The sequence below is a fragment of the Rutidosis leptorrhynchoides genome, chromosome 9 (genome assembly GCF_046630445.1).
Source record: "Rutidosis leptorrhynchoides isolate AG116_Rl617_1_P2 chromosome 9, CSIRO_AGI_Rlap_v1, whole genome shotgun sequence".
NCBI classification, from domain to species: domain Eukaryota; kingdom Viridiplantae; phylum Streptophyta; class Magnoliopsida; order Asterales; family Asteraceae; genus Rutidosis; species Rutidosis leptorrhynchoides.
Window position 1 is genome coordinate 23663233 of NC_092341.1, and position 6348 is coordinate 23669580.

Consider the following 6348-nt stretch of genomic DNA (forward strand, 5'->3'; position numbering starts at 1 on the left):
TTAGAACATTAGGTTCATTCGAAACTTCATACCTACAAATTCTGGACCATTACTCGCTTAACTTAGAGTCGAGAGCAGAATAAAAAGGTAAAGAGCTCCGACATATAAGGGAAAATACAAAGCCCGATAACAACACGGAAATTACAAATCGTGTATATCAATGCGTAGAGCAACATAAAGACACGGGAGAATTAAAAACACTATAACCCCAAGAGCATAGTAGAAGTAAACAGATTCCTCTGGTGGTAAAAGAAAAAGAAGCATGACTGCATATATGGTTAATATAATAACAAATATCAATACGGGATTGAGCATATTAACAAATCTTTTGAAAGTATGAATCTAGGAAGAAAGTATAGAAGTGATGAAGATAATGAAACGGAAGAAGCTAATTTATAGCAAAATTTCCAAACACATCAATCGAGGCAATTCATCGCATTTAATCAAAGAAATTCCAAAATTCCGTAAATACCGGATAATCAAATCTTATAGATTACGAAGATTTCCTTTAATCCCTTGAATTCCGGAAATCAATCGTGACTACGTCAAAAGTTAAGGCGAACATTTAATTTACTCATTCACTCTTTTACGATAGCTTCGTTTATACTCTTTCTATAATCGAATCGTTCTATCCATATTATTCGATAGTGATAAAACTTTATTCTTCAACTTATATTCATCATTACAATATTCTTGTTGTAAACAATGATGATCTCTATCAAACTTCATGACTATAATTTTCATGAACTACTCTCTGTTTTGTCTACCCTAACATTGTGGCATAAACGCTCAAGGTTTAAATGAGCTCGATATTATTCATAACACATTTTATATATCCATTTTACTGAAATGACTTGTATAACATCATCATTTTGAATGATCTCCGCATTAATAATAAAATGCACTTCGTAGAAGAACTTGTAGAAATTATGGTATGTATGATTTTAATTCTTGAAACAGAACAATATTCTATCCGTTGGAATTCACGCAAGGCCCCGAGCATACCTGGGAACGTGAAAACCAAATAAAACGTAAATATCCTCGTCTATGTACGAACAACACCGATTAATGGCAACAACTAAATTTCGGGACGAAATTTCTTTTAACGGGTAGGTACTATAACAACCCTCATATTTCCATACCTGAATTGACTAATTTGACTATAGTGTTGTTATCCATACGTAATATATAATTAAATTCGACGTTGATCAAATATTTATTTTTAGTTGACACGTTCTGTTAACTAAAGTTTACACTAATTATATAAAATAACTTTAGTTAATATTAATGCGTATTATATTTAAAACTATATGTAACATAATTATTAATTAAATGATAAGTTATTTTAATCATTATATATATTTTTAGCTTATAAAAAAAATAAAAATAAAAATAAATAAGATTTTTTTTTAATAAATTAAATAATGAGCCCATGAATTTTGACTAAATATTTTCAAAAACAAAAACTTATTAAAAACATTTTTAACATGTTTTTATTATTTTGTCAAAATTGACACCTTTAGTTTATTATTTTTTTTTTCTTTTCACCAACTATTTTTTACCTATAAATACATGGCTCCTCATTTATTTTTTCTTGACAAACACAAAAACTTAAGTTATTCTCTCAAAACCTTGAAGAAAATTTGATGTACTTTCTATTTTTATTAATTTTTTTTCAATATTGTCATTTATATTTATATTTATTGTATATTCTTTGTAAAATTCGAAATTAATTATGTTTATATGTTATAATTAGTATTATAAGTGTTATGATGCATAAAAATAATTTTGATAATTTATGGAATATTATTTATAATTAAATACGAATTATGTAGTGTTTAAACGTAAAAATAATTTAAAATTCGTAATAAATACTTTTAACCAAAAATAAAATATATATATTTTTTTCTGAGTTTTTAAAACTTATATAGATCTAAAAAAATTATAAAAATAATTACTTGGGTCGAATTGGTATTTATTATATAATTAAACTCTATTATTATGTAATTCGAAGGTAAATTAAGAATAAATATAAAATTATAAAAAATATTTTTTTAAATATTTTTCTACAGGTTATTAGACTGATAGAAACTTATAAAAATTATAAAAATAATTATTTGGGTCTATTTAGTAATTATGTAGAATTAAAATTGTTTTGTGAATACATTAAGGGTAAAAACAAAAATAAATACAAAAATATAATAAAAACGTTTTCTTAAATTTTTATACTAATCTATATGATTAACTAAGACTATAAAAATTATGTATGTAATTTTTAGATATTTAATTTATTATTTAGACATTTTTTAATAATGTTCGATTAATAAAACACTATTATTTTTGAAGTAATTTAGGTATTTATTTAAAGGTAATTATATTTAATATATATAAGACATACTAAGGTATAATAACTAAATATTAAATAATACTTAGGTTATATTATCACATATATAATTATTAAGTACATTAATAATTCGTTGTGTGTATACACCTAAAGTGAAGGTTAATCAAAGATAATGTATAATTCATGTGAACTTCATCGCTACTCACGGTCGTAAGTGAATGATGTCTAGGTTGCCATTTATAGGTAAGCTTGTGGATCTCGAATGTCATGACTTAGATTCTGGTCAAGAGTCCTGGGCCCCCGGTTACATCTGGTCATTCCTGACTTATTTTATAGCAACGAAGTTTGAGTAAAGTTGTACAACGTCTTGCTAAAGATTAACCCGAACTTTCTAAAATTGGAAAATTACTATAAGTGAAAACTTTCCATAAATAGTAACCTTCCGAGAATGGAAATTCTTTAGTGAACCATTACTATCAATATAGTACTATATACTATTGTCTGTTAGGCAATGTCTGATCATACGTTCTATCTCTAGGTTGAGATCTCGGTCGCGTCCTTCCGTTCAATTCTTTCGTGGAATACTCTTTTGTGCTACTAAGGTGAACTTCATAGCCCACTTTTTACTATTTCATAACTGTTTTATAACTTTTGGGGTGAGACACATGCTTGCTTTATAACTGTTTTACGCTTAGACACAAGTACTAAATTGTTAACTATGCTGTCATACTTTGATTCATGCTAAATCCCTACCGTAATATCATTAATTGCTACGTTTAAATGAAAACTTAATTATTGTGAGTAGGCCTATTGAGAGTAACGTCTCTAACCATTCGACCGTTGGTCTTTGGTTACATAATAATGATTCCACGACACTGACAGTACAAGGTGTCATAGGGTAAACTTGTTTAGTAGCGATATTACAAAATGCAGCAACACTTTTAGATTGATATTTCTATATCAATCAACTTTAAACTAAATCTTGTGGTCTAAAACTTTGGATATTATTTATAAACCTATGAATTTCACTCAACCTTTTTGGTTGACACTTTAAGCGTGTTTTGTCTCAGGTGATGATTGAGCTAGCTGCTACTTGCTACTAGATGATTGATGTATGCTTTGCTGCTTGCATGGAGTCCATCATTCATATTTATCATTTTGTTTAAGACATTTTCCATTTACTGTACTCTTATGATGTAAAACTTTGAATAATGCTTCCGCTGTTTATTTAATAAATAAAACGTCTCATTTAGAGTCGTTCTCGCTTATACAACTGTGTTATGATATGATTGGTCACAATTACCCCTGGTCCATTTTGGGGGTGTGACAGTAGGGGAAGCGCGAGGACGACTGGTGTCCCATATTCTAGCAACCGAACAAGCATATAGCCAACAGAAAATGGTGTGTGTTGATTTTGGGCCGTAGCAGGCCCACCATCATATATCTGGGCCTCACCAGGCCCAACAGTCTGTTCCTTGGCCGAAACAAGAAACCTCAACCTTTTAGTGTATTTCAGCCGAAGCAGAACAGCCAACATTAGCATCAGTAGCAACGTGATTAAACACAGAACCAAACATAGCAGCTTGATGTTCTTTCAAAGTTGAAGCATTGAAATCGTTGTTAGCACACCGCTGTAATGATGTGTCAAAACGGCCCGAAAAAACATCCATCGTCCCTAACTGCAGACCCGAAGACACTAAACCCGAATCCTCCACCCTAAGCGCTAAACCCGAACTGTACAAAGATAGATACACTCTTACACTTCTAACCCATTGATATGGGTTTATAATTGTTACTATAACTCAGATTGCATTAATTTCTGAACCATCACCAACTAGTCATTTGAAAACCCTCTGCCCCAAAATTATAAATGTTAATGCAAGTATGTAACAAACAAGATATCCCATGTCTTATTAATTAGTAATTCAAACATAATTGGAACAATATTACTGTAGCACGTGACTTTCACTTATAATTTTGTGGTTACAAAATCACTTGGAGCTTTAATGAATTGAGTAGAAGATCAAGTTCTTGAAATAACTCCAGATGGTTGATATATGAATGCAAAAAGCGTGAGATCAGCACTTGAGATGCATCCCACATCGCCCAACAAAAGAAACAAACTAAGAATAAACTGCCTATAAAAACAGAGGCCCAAGTTGAGAATATGCAAGATCAAGTGTAGTATCTGTTCTTATCAGTTTAATATATGATATGTGAGCCATCGACTCACTCGATATTAATCTTATTTTTTATGGGGAAAGGCCCGCCACAATAGCTTGCTGTTGGGGTCTTTACGAGTTGCCTTGGCGTTGCACTACAGCCTTGGCCTGGCTCACCCCTCTAATTACCAGTTCCAAATTTCAAATAAAGTAATTATATCAAATAACATAACAATTATTTTAATATACTCTAGTTTTCTTTCATTATTTGTCTATAATTGAAATTGTTAGTCTACTATCCAGTTACAAGACAACTGAATTACCAGAAACTATTGAAACAAATTGGTTACAGCTTTTGGTGTTCAGGATCAAGAGCACTAACAGTTGACTCTGCAGAGATAAATGCTTCTCATGTTTTTAATGCCTTTATGTCCCATTGAAGTTGAGGTTATGGCATTTTCCTTATGGTAGGATAAAATTGGACAAAATCACCACATTCATTACTGTGTTGTATAGTGTGAGTCTAATCCTATATCTGGGGGGAGCAATAAAAAACAAAAGAGAAGGTAGTAGTACAAAAGGCGAAAAATGTCAATGGAAATGTCACTTACCTGGACTGGGTTGTTAAGTGATCAAGAAGGCTCATGGCCAAGGCTAGTGATCTTCATTGCACATAACGAAGAGGTGCTAGTTTAAGGTCAACCCAAGTTGTTGAACCTACGTCATAGTTTGTGTTGGCGAGGGCTTGCGTTCGCGCTGCCCTTACCAAGTCATTAGAGTCTTTAATGTTTTTTATAGTCAATAATAATTGTTTACTCCATGGTGAATACACATATGTTACATTGAAATCTATGTTATATGAACTAAGCTGTATTTAAATCGTTACAGGTATTAGGTGGTATGTTAGTTTCTTGCACTTTTTATGAGAACATTTTTGTAGACTTTGAGTGTGATTTTCTTTGTAAAATAAACTCGTACATATTTTATCTGCCCTTTTTGATCTGGTGTTTTTGTAAATATAATGGTAGTGAACATTGAAAAGGGATAGATATGTTTGATTGGTCTGATGTTATATCCCAAATTGCTAGAGGTATTCCACATCTAGTAAAAAGCTTTAAATTTTGTTAATTGTTACTGTTATATAAACTGATAACAAGCTTAAGCTTATGCTAACTGGTCAAATTGTAGCATTCTTGCTGACCAACGAGTATGAAAACTGTAACTGTTATCTGAAAACAACAAACCTTCAACATTTGTAACTAAGGTAAGCTTAGCCATTAATGATGGAAGAAGTTATCAGTAACAATTGTTGGAGATATGGAGAACTTTAAACAATTAGAGGGAAGATTCCAGGAAACTCACACGAAGCTTTCACGAAGTTGTTAGGAAACTCACATGTAGCTTCCACGAAGTTGTGAACTCACATGTAGTCTCTATGAAGCTGTCAAGAAACTCACATGAAGCTTCAAGGAATTGTTTTTAGCTTACTCCTTAAATCATTCTATAAATAGACCCTCTTGTAACTCATTGTAAACACACCACAAATATTCAGTAAATACATCTCTAGTTGGTCCGTGGACTAAAGTAATCACAACGATTGCATATAACCACGTTATCTCTTGTGTCGATTTACATTTCTTGCATTTATAATCTTTCGTTCATTAAGTGGGTTAGTAATCTTGTAGAATTACTATCGGTGAGTGATCATGTTGAATCACTTGTGTTGTTTTGGGTCCTAATATCCTTACAACTGGTATCAGAGCAGAAGGTTTCGTTAAGGGAACGATGGCGGAAGACGGGAAGTTTAGAATCGACCGATTCGATGGGAGAGACTTTGGCTTT

General features: G+C 31.5%; 1 non-coding gene and 1 pseudogene across 1 annotated transcript; both read left to right on the forward strand.

The window, feature by feature from the left end:
* The first annotated feature begins 4509 nt into the window (after positions 1-4509).
* LOC139869632 (U2 spliceosomal RNA) lies at positions 4510-4688 on the forward strand (annotated as a pseudogene).
* Positions 4689-5109: 421 nt separating this feature from the next.
* Positions 5110-5271, forward strand: LOC139869620 (U1 spliceosomal RNA). The gene has a single exon (XR_011766223.1). It is a non-coding gene; the product is annotated as a U1 spliceosomal RNA (small nuclear RNA).
* Positions 5272-6348: the final 1077 nt, after the last annotated feature.